The sequence below is a fragment of the Chelonia mydas genome, chromosome 4 (assembly GCF_015237465.2).
Source record: "Chelonia mydas isolate rCheMyd1 chromosome 4, rCheMyd1.pri.v2, whole genome shotgun sequence".
Taxonomy (NCBI): domain Eukaryota; kingdom Metazoa; phylum Chordata; order Testudines; family Cheloniidae; genus Chelonia; species Chelonia mydas.
The window spans coordinates 904157-918043 of record NC_057852.1 but is presented as its reverse complement, the minus strand read 5'-3'; the positions used below and the strand labels follow the sequence as shown (position 1 = coordinate 918043).

General features: G+C 57.9%; 1 protein-coding gene and 1 long non-coding RNA gene across 4 annotated transcripts in view; both read right to left on the bottom strand.

Annotated features, from left to right (window-relative positions):
* The window catches only part of LOC102930774 (class I histocompatibility antigen, F10 alpha chain), a 1343638-nt gene that overhangs the window by 742524 nt on the left and 587227 nt on the right, over positions 1 to 13887 (bottom strand). The gene's annotated exons all lie outside the window — the stretch shown is intronic.
* Positions 1 to 13887, bottom strand: part of LOC119566044 — a 109688-nt gene that overhangs the window by 79712 nt on the left and 16089 nt on the right. For 2 of the 3 annotated variants that reach the window (XR_006290560.1, XR_006290559.1), the window contains exons 2-4: positions 13630 to 13823; positions 11648 to 12730; positions 11272 to 11407 (exon numbers count right to left, since the gene is read on the bottom strand). This is a non-coding gene — a long non-coding RNA (uncharacterized LOC119566044). The remainder of the gene's footprint in view (positions 1 to 11271; positions 11408 to 11647; positions 12731 to 13629; positions 13824 to 13887) is intronic. The other variant, XR_006290561.1, reaches the window with a different exon arrangement.

Below are 13887 nucleotides of genomic sequence, written 5' to 3'. Positions count from 1 at the left end.
TTCCTTGTCCAGATCTATTCTGCCCCCAACAATCTTCTATTCATTGAACTTTTTGAAACTTTTCACTTTTAAAGAGAGGTACGGGGTTGACCCTGTGTCCACATATTTGCAGAGGGACAATAGAGTTGAGGTCTGTTATTTCTCACCTCTCTATATTATTTATTTATTTAAAACATTTTTGCTGTTAACAAGCACGTTACCTCTGGAGACACAAATCCACCGTTTGAGAACTGCAAAACTAAGCATCTCTGATGTACCTTAATTAAAACAATCTTTAGATATTTTTTCCTCAAAAATCCAATTTAAATTAAAAGAATCAGATTATTTGATTTTTTAAAAATAGTCATTGATTTTTATCCACCCTCAAAGTTGGGCATGGGGGGCAGGGGGAAGGATTGGTCCCCAGCTGGAGTGAGGCAGGGGACAGGGGCAAGATGAGCACAGCGGGACATGGGGGGCGGAGTAGTCCCTGTTGATTGGAGCAAGGCAAGGTCTGAGGGCAAAAGCACAGTGGGACAGGAGCTAGGATTGGTCCCTGGAGCAAGAGAGGGGCCGGGGGTAAACTGCAAGCACAGCAGGGCTGGGGAGGGGGTAAACAGGATCCCCCCCACTCCTGCCCACATAGGGTGGGTACCTACCTTCGCCCTGGTTCTAGCCCATTCTCCTCATCTCGCTCTGCACTGAGCTGAGGGTGGGGTGCACGGAGCACAGGGCTGGGTGTGAAGGAGAAGGCTGGGGGCTGGGGTGCAGGGTCTGAACAGGAAGTAGAATGAGGGAGGGGGCTCAGGGTTGGGGCAGGAGGTTGGGGGTGTGGAGCGCTTACCTGGGGGAGCTCCCATTCGGTGTGAGGGGTGCAGGTTGGTATGAGGTGGGGAGGGTGCAAGAGCTCCCATTTGGTGCTCAGGGTGGGGGTGGGGATGTGAGGGGGGTGCAGGAGTCAGAACTGGGGACTGGGTGTGTGTGAGGGGGGTGCTGGAGTCAGGGCAGGGGGCTGCGTGTGTGGGAGAGGGCTGCAGGGGTCAGGGCTGGGGAGGTGCACTGGAGTCATGGGGGTGCTTCCAGCCCCCTGCCCTGAGCAGTTCACAGGAGGGGGCTGGAGAGGGTATACCCTGATTCCACCCCCTTCCTCAAGGCCCTGTCCCCACCTCTTCTCCACGTCCCCCTCTCTCTGCCCAGCACACCGCGGACCGGGGGCAGGGGGTGGAGGTGGGGCGAGTCCGCAGCGAGCTGAGGGGCGAGGCGGGAGTTTGGCTGCCGGTGGCCTCGGAGCAGGGGAGAGCGGGGGCGGAGAAGAGTGGCTGGGCCGGGACCCCCCACCCCAGACTCAAATGCCTTTTGGCCAGAGCTGAGCACCCTTCTTTGCTCCTCCACCCCCAGCAAGGAACTGAGTAGCTGAGGTCCTGCAGCTCCTTTTTCTAGGAGGCTGCTGGGCTCTGACTGGCTGCTTCCATGAGGCTTCTCTAGGCAAGCCTAGAGGAGCCCCCTCTGCTGCTCCTTCCTGGGGCAAGGAGTAGGACTGCAGGGCCACCAGGAGAAGGCCACAAGGGGCCAGGTATACCCCATCACAAACAGGCCTCCAGATTTTAGTTGCCAAAATCCTGGGTTTGTTTGGGTGTCAAAGCCAAACTCCTGGGGTTTGATCTGATAGGCCCTAGAAACACTCCGGGGAGTGAGGGGAGACATTGGGGATCGGTGGAGGGAATGAGGGGAGAAGATAAAGGATCACTATCACTCCACCCAGCAGAAATGGGGCTTGGGGTGAAGAGAACTGGGCTGTGTGAGAAGAGACAAAAGGCAGGAAAGCTACCGAGCATGTTATGAGAACCTGTCTAGACCAGAAAGTTGATTCACCTCACCCCACTGAGCCTTCTATAGAAATAGTCTTGTGTTTTAATGCTGGGCTGGGGGTCTGCTCTTCCCCAGGGTCCCCCTTCATGTAAGGGGCACTCTTTGCTGTTTGATTCCTGAGCCTTCCGGGTGGAATGAGGTCACATTTTCACTTCTCTGAATCCACTAGGGCTAGAAACTTAACTTTATTTTTCTTAAATGAAAGCCAAAGTTCTCATCTAGCCATTGGACGCCAGGAGCTGGGCTCTTGGAAACCCCAAATACCATGAGACCCATGATAAAATCACATGGTGGCAATACGGAGGCTGAGACTTTCAGAGCAGTCATGGGGATTTAGATCCATAATTACCTGAATTGAAGAAGTGCCTAGATGAGCAGTTCTCCAATGGATTTTTGCTCTGTCTGCCCATGCAGTCATAGCAATTTCACAGTGGCCACAGGGTGAGCAGTTACAATATTGCACTGACAGCATTGCGGCAGAATGATGAGGGCAGAGGCAGCACAGACCAGATGTCACTCATTGCATGACATTGGTACCCTGCTAGCAAGAAAAGCTACCTGGAGAGGAAACGCGCAGGAGGAGCAAGCCTCCAATGCAGTTAATGGGCTGTCCTGGCCAGCTGTAGTCCCTGGGAGGGGAGCTAGGGTTGCAGATACCTTGCAGAGCTCCACTTCTTCTTCAGGCAAGCCCAGTTGGCTCCGTATTGCCCCTGAGCTCATCCTACAGACCAATCCAATGGAGACAGCAAGAAAGGAGTAAAATGGGACCAAGGGCTACAGAATGGGGCAGCAGCAACAGGGACCAGAGCTACAGAATTCTGCAGTTTACAATATTTTATTTGGTTGCTTAAGTCTATAAAGAGAAAAATTGTAAATGACTGTCTAACAGTCCCCCCCTCCCCCAATAAAATCAATTAATGCATCTAACAGTGTTCAGGGAAGGTCCCATAATCCTGAGGAAATGCCAAATCCTGGGGCAGGTTGCTGGGCCTCTCCTCTGGCCCTGCCCTTCCAGCAGTAGACCTGCTGCATGTTTTCAAGTGTCACAGGAGCCTCTTACCCTGTGAGCAGCTTCTTCTGAGAGGGGTCCAAGGCATTAAACCAGCCAGGGATTTTCAGGCCACTAGGCCGTTATCATCCAGTCCCGTGATTCCCAAACACATTTTTGCTTTAGTTGAACTTATGGCCACAGCAAACTCAACGCAGCGGCTGCTGCTGTGACAGTTAAATTGTCCTGCGAGGGCTGGGGGCAGGGAGGGTCAATGAGCAGAGGTGTGTTGGGGCTCCTGCTCTGATCAGGGGGCAGGCTTCAGTCTAGAGTTTCTGTTGAAGTATTTTTTAGAACAGCTTGTGAAGGGCTGCCCAGAGCTTCAGCTGGGTGCGCTTTGGTTGTCGACTGTAAGACCATTTCTTGAGATTTGATCCTGGGAACCACACGGATACATTTCAGGTCTTACGCTCAGCATCCCCCTGCTAAGCTTTGTCCTTTCAATCTCACTTTCCTACTTGTAAATCCTTCTCTTGTCACTGCGGCCCCTAGGGTTGGCTGCCGGAGAAAGTGGCACTTGTGTCATTTGAATCAGTGTTTACACGTGCGTTCTCTTCCTCCCAACACACTACTTTGCACCAGAGCCAACCTCACCTCCAGGCTGCTCCCCCTCCCCACCCAAACTCTCTGCTACCTCCCCTGGGGCAGATGCTTCTGCCTCCCTACCTCTCCTATATGTCCCCTCCTGTCAGCTTCTCAGTGGGGATGGCACAAGTCTCACACACACCCCCAGTCCCCGCTACTGACCAAAGGAACCCCTGGCCCACACTTGCTACAACCTCCGCACCCCTTTACCCCCCTCCCTACGGACCCAGATCCCTCCAGGTCCCTCCTCCCCCAATGGCTGCAGTGCCCTCCCCACCACACTGCCCCCACCTGCCTTGCTCCAATCCCTACAGCCCCAGCCCCTTCCGGCTCCAATCACCTCAGCACAAACCTGCTCCCTGTGGTCCCCCCACAAGCTCCCCAGCAATGGCTGTGGAAGGTGGGGGGTCCCTCTTGGCAACCGCACACCCACAGCATCTCCCTAAGCAACAACCCCCTCAGACTCTCCAATGCCCCCCCCCCCCAACCTCCCTTGCAATGGCCATGGTGCTGTCCGGGCTCCCCTCCCCCATCATAGCCTTCAGTGTCCTCATTCCCAGCCCCTCCTCAAGGACCCTGGTGCTGCTGTCCAGCCCCCTGCCAGTCACTATAGCCCTGGGGCACCTCACAGGAGCCACTGGATCCCAGACCTTGACCCCCCAGAACCTGGCCGTGGCACTCTGGGCCCCGCTAGCTATGGAGTCCCCCCCCAAAGCCCACCAGACAATTCTGTGACCCCCCCACACCACAGCCTCCGCATCCCACTTAGTCAGGCTCCCCGATCCCCCCACCGCAAATAGCCTCAGCCCCCCAACTGCTACCACATACTCCCCTTCACTGCAGCCCCCCCTTAACCGCCAGTCTCCCCTCCCCCAGTTCCTCCCTCATCACACACCCCTGGGGTGTCCCTTCAGCCCCACCCCCCAGAATTACACATGGAGCACACCCCTTTCCCCGCCCCCAAAGGCCAGGCCCGGCCTTCTGTCCACAGCCACCCCCCACTCCGCTCCGGCTCCCCCGTGTCGGAACTGGACCGTCGCCCCAGGTCCAGGGGGGAGGGCAGCCGGGAGAGGGCTGCCGCAGCCAGTTCTGGTGCCTCGGACCCCGTCCCCCGTCCCTTTGATTTCTTCATGACAACATGTTATTAACGTTTCTTGGGAGTGTTTTCTGAGTCTAAAGATGTGAGTTTCTTTGTCTTGCAGGAGGATTGTTTTAAAAGCTGATCGTCTTTCTACTGTGAGTCTTTTCATCAGTGTGAGGGATGAATGCTTTCCAGATGGAGAGTCTGTTGGGGAGATGGTTGGTTGGGTTTGGGGGGTTTTTTGGTGAGGGGGGGCAGATTGGTAATATTTGAGGTCACATATATCGATAACTGCATGAGTTACAGACTTCTCCCCCCCCCCAGCCCACGTTCCATGGATCTTGCCTGAGCCCCCCTGCCCCCCATCCCAGGGCAGAAGCCTGAAGCCCGAGCCCCACTGCACCTGGGAAGGTTGGAACTCCCACCGCTTGCCTGCTCCTACAGGGCTGATGACTCCAGAAGTGGATAGGGACCAACCCCTGCAGGCAGCCCCTGGGAAGAGCCATTGCTTTGCTGCCCCCGACTCCCCCCCAATTCCAGCACAGCAGGGCCGGCTCCAGGTACCAGCGTTCCAAGCAGGTGCTGCGGCGGCACTTGGAAAGGGGCATTCCGGGTGCCGTCAGGGCGGCCCTCGTCTTTCCGCGGCAGCGGTAATTCGGCCGCACCTTTACTCTGCAGGCTGGTCACAACGGTAGTGGTGGGGTCACATAGGCAGTTGCCCTCAGTGACCACCAGAGGTCGCTGCAGCAATGAGAGGGGGGATACATGCCAGGCATTGCCACACCTGGCCACCAGGAGTCACTGCTCCAACAAGAAGGCACCTACAGGGCACTCCCGTGCCTGGCCAGCAGGGGTCACGATCACAGTGCTGGGGGGGAGATACACATAGGGCACTATCCCACCTGGCCAGCAGGGGTCAGTGCCCCAACAGGAGCGATATTCACCATGCTCTGCCTCACCTGGGCACCAGGGGGCCCTGCACCCTGACACCAACCCAAACATATCCCTGGTGAGCAGGCGTGTGCCTGTGTGTTACTCTGCACCTTAAGAAATGAGGCAAAGGTTAATTTTAATTAAATTTCTGATGGCGAAAGCTCTGAGTTACAAACCTCACCTTGCTGAGCACCTGCCCATAGCCAGAGCAGTGTCCCCGATGACAGCAGAGACCCCAGAACACAGAGACCCAAAGGGGAAGCAGCTTTTAGGGGAAGCAATGACAGACTCTGGGGAGAGGTTCTGGGGAGGCAGAGAAAGACCAACTAACTGCAGAGGGGAAAATCATAATCTATCAGAGAAAAGAACTGACTCCGTGAGGACATCACACCAACTCCAGCCAGGCTGGGATACCAGCAATTCGGGGCTGGAGCAGCTCCAGCTAGAGGCTGGGCGGAGGCAGGGGACCTCAGTCTCTCTGCCGAGCAGGCTGCTTTGGGTGCGAGGAGGGACAAGGAGCCCCCCCGGCCAGGGTCTTGCTGCCCAAGGAGGGGGAGATCTGGGGCAGTCTTTGGAGGAGCTGGTTCAGCAGCCGTGAGCCCGCTGGCTTGTCCAGGCCTGAGCTCTCCAGGAGCACCCTGTGCACAGGTGTACGCACGGGATGGAGGCACCAGTGTAACGCTACAGGGCCTGACTCTGCTGAGTGCTGCCTGCAAGAGACGGGGCAGAGTCCAGGGCAGATGGGGGCAGGAGATGACAGGGCCAGCGGCCATGAGCTGAACCCATCACACCTCTGGCCCATGACGTCACCACCCGTCCCTGCAGGTCTCCACCTGTCCCGCTGTCCATCCAACCCTAAAGCCCCCCATCCACCCCCACTGTATGCAACATACAGCCCTTCACCCATCTGCCTCACACACTCATCTACCTCCTCATGCATCCTGCCGGCCCTCTGGGTGTCCGTGCAGTGCCCAGCACAAGGAGGTGTGGACAGGGCCCGATTAACCTTCTGTGAGCCCAGCACCAAACATATATGTGGGTCCCCATGGGGGAATGGGGTATGGCACAAGGGGGGGTTGATCACCAGAGCCAGGGGCCGGCCAGGGGTAAGGCACAGGGAGGTGGGGGGAGGGAGACACAGTTCCGGTCTGCACAGCCCCACACAGGGGCTCTCTTTGCAAACCCGCAGCCACCAGACACATACTGGCCCACCCAGCCCTGCGCTGCCAGCGTGCTCTGCCATACCACCCCCCTGCCCATTGCTCCCCACCCTCTTATGCCCAGCAACTCCCATGCCCAGTGCCCCCTCACCCAGACATCTGGCTCACAGATCCCTGTGCCCAACACTCCCCACTGCCCAGTGCCCCTCTCACAGCCCCCCCCCCACAACTGCCCAGCACCCCATATTCCTGTGGAAATTCAGCACCAAACAATTAAAAATTCTGTGCACTATTTTAAAATTCTGCAAATGTTATTTGTCAATAAATGAATGTGGAAGCTCCGGCCTGGCAGTGGGGAGCAGAGGCCACTGGCTGCGTGGAGGTGGGAGATCACCCTGCAGCCTTCCCCCTCCCCTCCCGGGATAGGGACTCGGCCGTGAGGCTGCACCCGACCCTGACACAGCGGAAGGGATAAACCTGCCCCGGAAACACTCTTGGGCACTGCCCCTGCGCCAGGTGTGGGCAGACAGGCTCAGCCTGGCAGGATCCAAGTGTGGAGGGGCTCAGTGTGAGGGGATCCCGGTGGGGTAAGAGGGTTCTGGGTGGAGCAGTCGGGCTGAGGTGGCTCACTGCGGGATCTGGATGCACAGGCGCTTGTTGGGGGGCTCCAGGTTCAGGGGTAGTGGGACGCTGCAGAGGGCTCCAAGTGAAGGTGGTTGGGGCTCAGCAGGAGGTGTGTAGGTGTGGGGAGCTCAGCGCAGGACGGGTCCGGGTGCAGGGGAGGTAGGGCTCATTGGAGCGCGGGTCCAAGTGCAGCAGGCTGGGGCTCTGTGGGGTGGGTGTCCGGGTGGCTTATCAGGGTGGTCCAGGTGCAGGGGAGGTGGGGGCTTGTCAGGGTGAGGGTTTGATGGGCCTGCTTAATGGGGAGCCTCAGCTACTGCCAAGGGGATGCTGCATGCCGGGCCCCCGCTTCCCCCTGCCCCCGCTTCCTCTATCCCCTTCTCTTCCCCCCCGCCCCGTGCTCCTTCCCTATTGCCCCAGTCCTCCTCATCCCACCCCCTTCCTTCCCTATGGCTTATTTCCCCCCGCTCCCCCCACCCTGCCCTGCCCCAGCACACGCACTCACTGCTGTACAGAGAACAGGATGGCCCCTCCCAGCACACAGACGGGGAGCCCGACAGGAACTAGGACCCAAAAGGCAGCGTCCACCTGCAAAGTCAGCAGAACTGAGATCTGGGGGTGTGTCAAGGTTCCTCCCCCACTCTGAACTCTAGGGTACAGATGTGGGGACCTGCATGAAAACCTCCTAAGCTTACTTTCACCAGCTTAGCTTAAAACTTCCCCAAGGTACAAATTAATTTTATCCTTTGACCCTGGATCTCCACTGCCACCACCAAACTCTAACTGGGTTTACTGGGAAACGTAGTTTGGACACGGCTTTCTCCCCAAAATCCTCCCAACCCTTGCACCCCACTTCCTGGGGAAGCTTTGGTAAAAATCCTCACCAATTTGCATAGGTGACCACAGACCCAAACCCTTGGATCTTAGAACAATGAAAAAGCCTTCAGTTTTCTTACAAGAAGACTTTTAATAGAAATAAAGGAATCACCTCTGTAAAATCAGGATGGTAGATACCTTACAGGGTGATTAGATTCAAAACATAGAGAATCCCTCTAGGCAAAACCTTAAGTTACAAAAAAGGAATAGTCATTCTATTCAGCACAGTTCTTTCCTCAGCCATTTAAAGAAATCAGAATCTAACACATACCTAGCTAGATTACTTACTAAAAGTTCTAAGACTCCATTCCTGTTCTATCCCCGGCAAAAGCATCACACAGACAGACACAGACCCTTTGTTTCTCTCCCTCCTCCCAGCTTTTGAAAGTCTCTTGTCTCCTCATTTGTCGTTTTGGTCAGGTGCCAGCGAGGTTACCTTTAGCTTCTTAACCCTTTACAGGTTGGAGGATTTTTCCTCTGGCCAGGAGGGATTTTAAAGGGGTTTACCCTTCCCTTTATTTTTATGACAGGGTGGCACTCTTTCCAACAGAGCTCCTACAGCCAATCAATCAGCACTGAACAAATATCACAACACTAACACCTTCCAGGCCAGATTTTAGCAGAGAGCCTCTAAGCCTCACTGCAAGGAGCTTCCCCTCACCAGCCCTGAACAGAATATCGCTGCCAGCCTCCAGCTCAGGGTTGAGCCTTCACTTCCTCCCATGCAGCTCTCAGAGAAAAAGCTCCTTTGGTTCCCCGAAGGGGAAAATCCACAAACAAACCTTCCCTTTGCTCTCACACCTCTAGGGACCCAGGACAGCCAGGTATCCATCCCAGCCCATGCAGGGGTAGGAGTTCCTGCTGCTCCCTGTTGACAAACACTGACCTTGGGCTGCCCTGGGGGGGCTGGGGGAGCTGCCCCATTTTCCACACGTATGTCCTGTTTCTGGGAAGGAAGAACTACGGCCCTAGTGATAAGTCCCTGCTGCACCGTGCTCTGCACAACGCCAGAGCCTCACCGGGCCGGAGCCTCCTTTGTCAGCCACCTGCGAGAGGAGCAGGCTCGTTTCCACAAGACTTGGGGAGTTCGGAGAGACGGGGCAGAGGACGAAGTCTAGAGACACCAGTGGGAGCCCCATGCCCTGAGCTAAGAGAGCTAGTGCCCGATAAAAGAGCCTTCGCCGTAGAGCTCCCACCACCCGCGGCGGAGAGGCCCCAGCAGTGGCGGGGGGGAAGGGGGTGGAGAGGAGCCCTGGGCCTGGCCAGCTGAGAGGAACGAGCAGTGGACGGGGGGAGGGGAGACGAGTCAGCGGGCAGGGGGACCTGAGGGCACATGGCAAGTGGAAGGGGCTGGGCCACGGCCCCTTCGAAACATGGGCAGTGCCAGGTTAACAAGACCACCAGAGGCTCCATGGAGCCGGGCCCATGCTCAGAAGGGGCCCTGGCCTGCTCTGCATGCACTGCACCCCGAGATCCCACTGGCTCCCCACCCCCGCCCACCATTTACTCCTCTCAGCCTGCTCCATGGACGGCCAAGGGCTCCTCTCCACCCCGTGGCCTCCCTGCCAGCTTCTTTCTGTCCCCTGGCAGGACCCCAGTGCACCTCCAGCTGCAGGCCTGTCGGGCCCCACCTGTCTCCCCAGAGCTGAGCTGCCTGGGACTGATGCAGAAGCCTGGCCAGTCTCGGCTGGTTGGGGGAGGGCAGTGTGGGGGGAGGGGCTTGGCTGGGCCCCTCCAGGCAATGGGTCCTGATGGAGCCCAGCAGGGGCAGGCCCTGGACTGGCTGATTGCACCACTTCCGAGGGGCCAGAGCGATTCCCCGCCCCAGGTCCAGCTGTGGCGGTTCAGCCCGGCTGACACAGTCACCTCCCAGCAGGGCCAGTGAGTGGGGCCAGGAGGCAGGGCTTAGGGGAGTGGGTCACTAGAGGGCCTGGAGCCGGGGGATGCTGGGCTGTGAGGGGGCAGGGAACATGTGTGTTGGGGCACTAGGGAGTGGGGGTTCTGTTGGGGGTGCTGGACAGTTGTGGTGTTGTGCTGGGCGCTGTGCATATTTCGCAGGGTCTGGAGAGGGGGCGCGCTGGGCACACCGGGTCTGGGGGGGCTTTGGCCATAGGGAATTGGAGAGGGGATGTTCAAGTGTTGGGCAGGGGGGCTGTGTGGCACAGCATGGGCCCACCCCCGAGGGGAAGGGGCACGCTGGCAGCGCAGGGCTGGGTGGGCCATTGTGCATCTGGCAACTGCTGGTTCGTAAATAGTGCCCTCGTGCTGGGTGGAGCGGGGCTGCCCCTGCCATGCCATATTGCCCCTGACTGACCCCTCGCTCTGAGGACAGACCCCCCCCCCCTGCGCCATGCTCCATTGCCCTCATGGGGCGCCCACAAATATGTTGGCACCGGGCCCACCAAAGGTTAATCAGAAACCCAGGACTGGGCATGGACCCTGAGCGAGGCTTTTGGGTGATGTAGTAATGGAACTAGAGAGTGATTAGGGGGGTTCTTGGCATCTCTAATCCCAGCCCCACTTCTCCTGTGCCCAAAGTCGCCCAAAGAGAGCGAGCCACCCCTCTCCGTCTCAGACCCCAGAGCCCAAAAGACATGACTGGCCACTCACGCTGTGACCCAGTTACACCAATGAAGTCTCCCCAGACTCTCTAAGAAGATAGGGAGTGGGAGGAGCAACCCCCGTAGCCTGGCAGGCAGTACGCATCCTTCCCAGTAGGGCAGAGACCATGCCCATAGGCAGATAGACCCAGCCGAGCCCAGAGGAGACTGGGAGAGGGGGAGCAGAGGAAGAGGATGCAGGCAACTGAACATGATAGGTGTTCATGAAAGGAGAGAGAGAGTTTGAGTGTGAGTTGGCCAACACAGTAGAGACGACAGAGAGAGAGAAACCTAGGAGGAAGGAAAGAAACTCAGAACAGGGAGTCACCCTCAGGGATCCAACCTTCTCCTGGGGAGCACACCCCACTCCTGGCCAGAGAGATGATCAGCCCCCGCAAATGGCAACATCATCTCCCTTGAAGCCACAGCTAGGCAGGAAACCCACACCCAGCTAACGGGAAGTCCCTGCTTGGAGCCAGGGGGGCTGTGACCAGAGCCCTCCCCAAACCAGACACTTACCTCACTCACAGCGACAGCTGCTTCGCTCCCAGCTGGACAGGTCTTGCCTGGCTTCAACAGGATTCACGCTGTCACTGCTCTCGCTCACTTTCCATCTCACCTCGGGGCTGGACTCCGTCCTCATGACTTCTTTCCCCTTGGTATTAAACACAACACAAGAGGGAAAGAAAAAGCAATGGTGGCGAGGCTCCTCTTCTCTCTCCTCCCGCACCCCAGGGCTCTGGCTTCAACCCTCCTCCCATTATGCCATCACAGATACAATTAGAAATCCCCCCTCTGCACCTGCACCCAAAGGAGTCACTCTGCACAGGAGACGATTGTCTCTTCCCCTGCCCTTAATACCACGCGCAGCTCTCGGCCTCTGAAGAAAACTAACCTGGGAAGAGCTGAGGAAGAGAGCGCCGTCACCGCTGACTCACACCCAGTGTGGGAAAGGCAGAAAGCTCAGGACTGTTCATCTCTGCTTACCGGGATGTCCAGCCTGCTCAGCTCCACTTCTTCCAGCTTCTCCTCTGCCTTGGGCTCCTGGGCGACTCATCTGCAAGCGCAGGAAATAACCGACGAGCGAGGCAGCCCTGCCCACAGCTCTACCGGTGCGCGAGAGCTCGGCCTCCCTCCGTCTCCCACATGCTCTGGAGCAGCCCCACGCGATGAAAAGAGACAGAGCCAACGGGCTGCGTGGCCAGTCACCCCACCTCCCCCACTGTCGCCTCCAGGACCCGCTATGATTCTCTTCCCTCCTGCTAGATGGTGCAGGCTCTCGAGACCAAGCCTGTGGGGATCAATGCGCACTTCTCCTGCCCATGGCCTGTGGTAGGAGGCAGTAAAAAGAGAGAGAGGGTGAGCTGGACAGGTCTTGCCTGGCATCAAGACACACACACAGACTTCTTTTCCCTTGGTGCCAAACACAACGCAAGAAGGAAAAACAAAAGTTATCGTCACACTCTGCCGTGATTGCGGGGCTCTTCTTTTCGCATCTCCCACACCCCAGGGCTCTACCCTGAACCCCCTTCCCATGATGTTCTGGGAGCTACAATTAGAAGCATCCCAGTGCACCTGCACCCAAAATCGTCACTCTGCACAGGAGACTCTTGTCCCTTCCACTGGTCTTAACCCCGCAGAGCCCCGGGCCCAGCTAGGATGCACCTTATTATTCTTGAGTACTGGGGCGCTCGTCCTCTCCTTCCTACCCCTCTTGGACTCCATCTGTGAGAGAGGACAGGGAAGTGTTACAGACACAGACACCCTCCCCCAGCTCTCTGCACCCTGGGCTCACACCTGGTTGTCTCCCCAATCCTTGGCATTGTCCAGCATGTCTCCCTCCACAGAAGGCACCTGGCCTCATCTTAGACGCCATCTTCATATTGCTCTTCTCCTTCCCACGCCCCATTCCAGACACTCCATCGCATCCACAGGGCTCCCAAAAGGTGTCACCTTCGGCCAAAAACCACACCCCACCCTGAGGGAGCAAAGAGTCTTTGTGAGCCCAGAACACACCAGACAGGAAAATATTCACACTCACACCCAGCTCAGCCACATTGGGAGCTTGCCCCCCCTTCCCGGCCACAGGGCCACGGGGCTCATGGATGGTGAAGTTTGGTGGACTGTGGGGGCTGAAGGACTAGCTCAGCGTGTGAATGAGTGACCAGGATATATGTGGGGGGCGGACTGTGGGGTTGAGGTGTCCAGGAGGACCCAAGGGAAGGGAATAGGGGGATTCGAGGTAGAGGAGGGAAGGGTTACCAAGGTGCACTGTGGGAATAGGGGATTTAGAGACCCCAGAGGGACGGGTGGGAGCGTGTTTGAGGGCCCCATGGTGGCTGGAAAGGGGAACCCGGCAGGTTGGGGGGTAGCCGAGACTGGCGATGAGGAACCTGGCACATTGGGGATGGACTGGGGGAGGGGTGACGGGAAAGTGGGGGCCAGCAATGGGGAAAGGGGTGGGAGTCCTTTGGGGGTGGGGTGCTGAGGACGGGGGAGGAGGTTGGGGGCGGCAGCACATTTCAGGGGACGCTGGGGGCCGAGGGATGAGGAAAAGGGTTGGGGTGAACTAGGGGGGAGTTTGGGGAGTGGGGTCTGAGGGATCTCCTGGATGGAGGGCGGGGCTGGGGGGCTGGGGGCTGGAGGGGCCCGTGGGGGGCTGGAGGGGTGTCGGGGGCTAATGGCTGGGGGGGGGGGCTGTGGGAGGTGTTGGGGAGGGGGGGCTGAGGGAGCGCATGGGGGGAGGGATCAGGGGGCGCAGACTCGGACAGGGGGTGGGGCTGGGCTGCTTGTGGCGCGGGCGACACGTGGCTGAGGACGGGAGAGGGACCCGCTCCGCCCACCTCACCCTCCGCCCGCCCCGTGGGGGCCTCTGACCTTCTCCTCATGGCGTCCTGAGAGCAGCCCGCACTTCCTGTGGCTGCGACTTCCGGACATGTCCCATGTCCTGTGAGCCCCCTTGTCTCCATTCTTCCAGGGCTAGCCCGCACCAGGTGACCAGAGCCATTGACAAGCCATTGTCCCAGTCAGTGGGAGCCATCAAGCTTCCAAACCATCATCAACGGCCCACACTGTCCATAATTACAACAGGACTTCAGAGTCATACTTCATATTTCTAGCTTCAGACACAAGAAT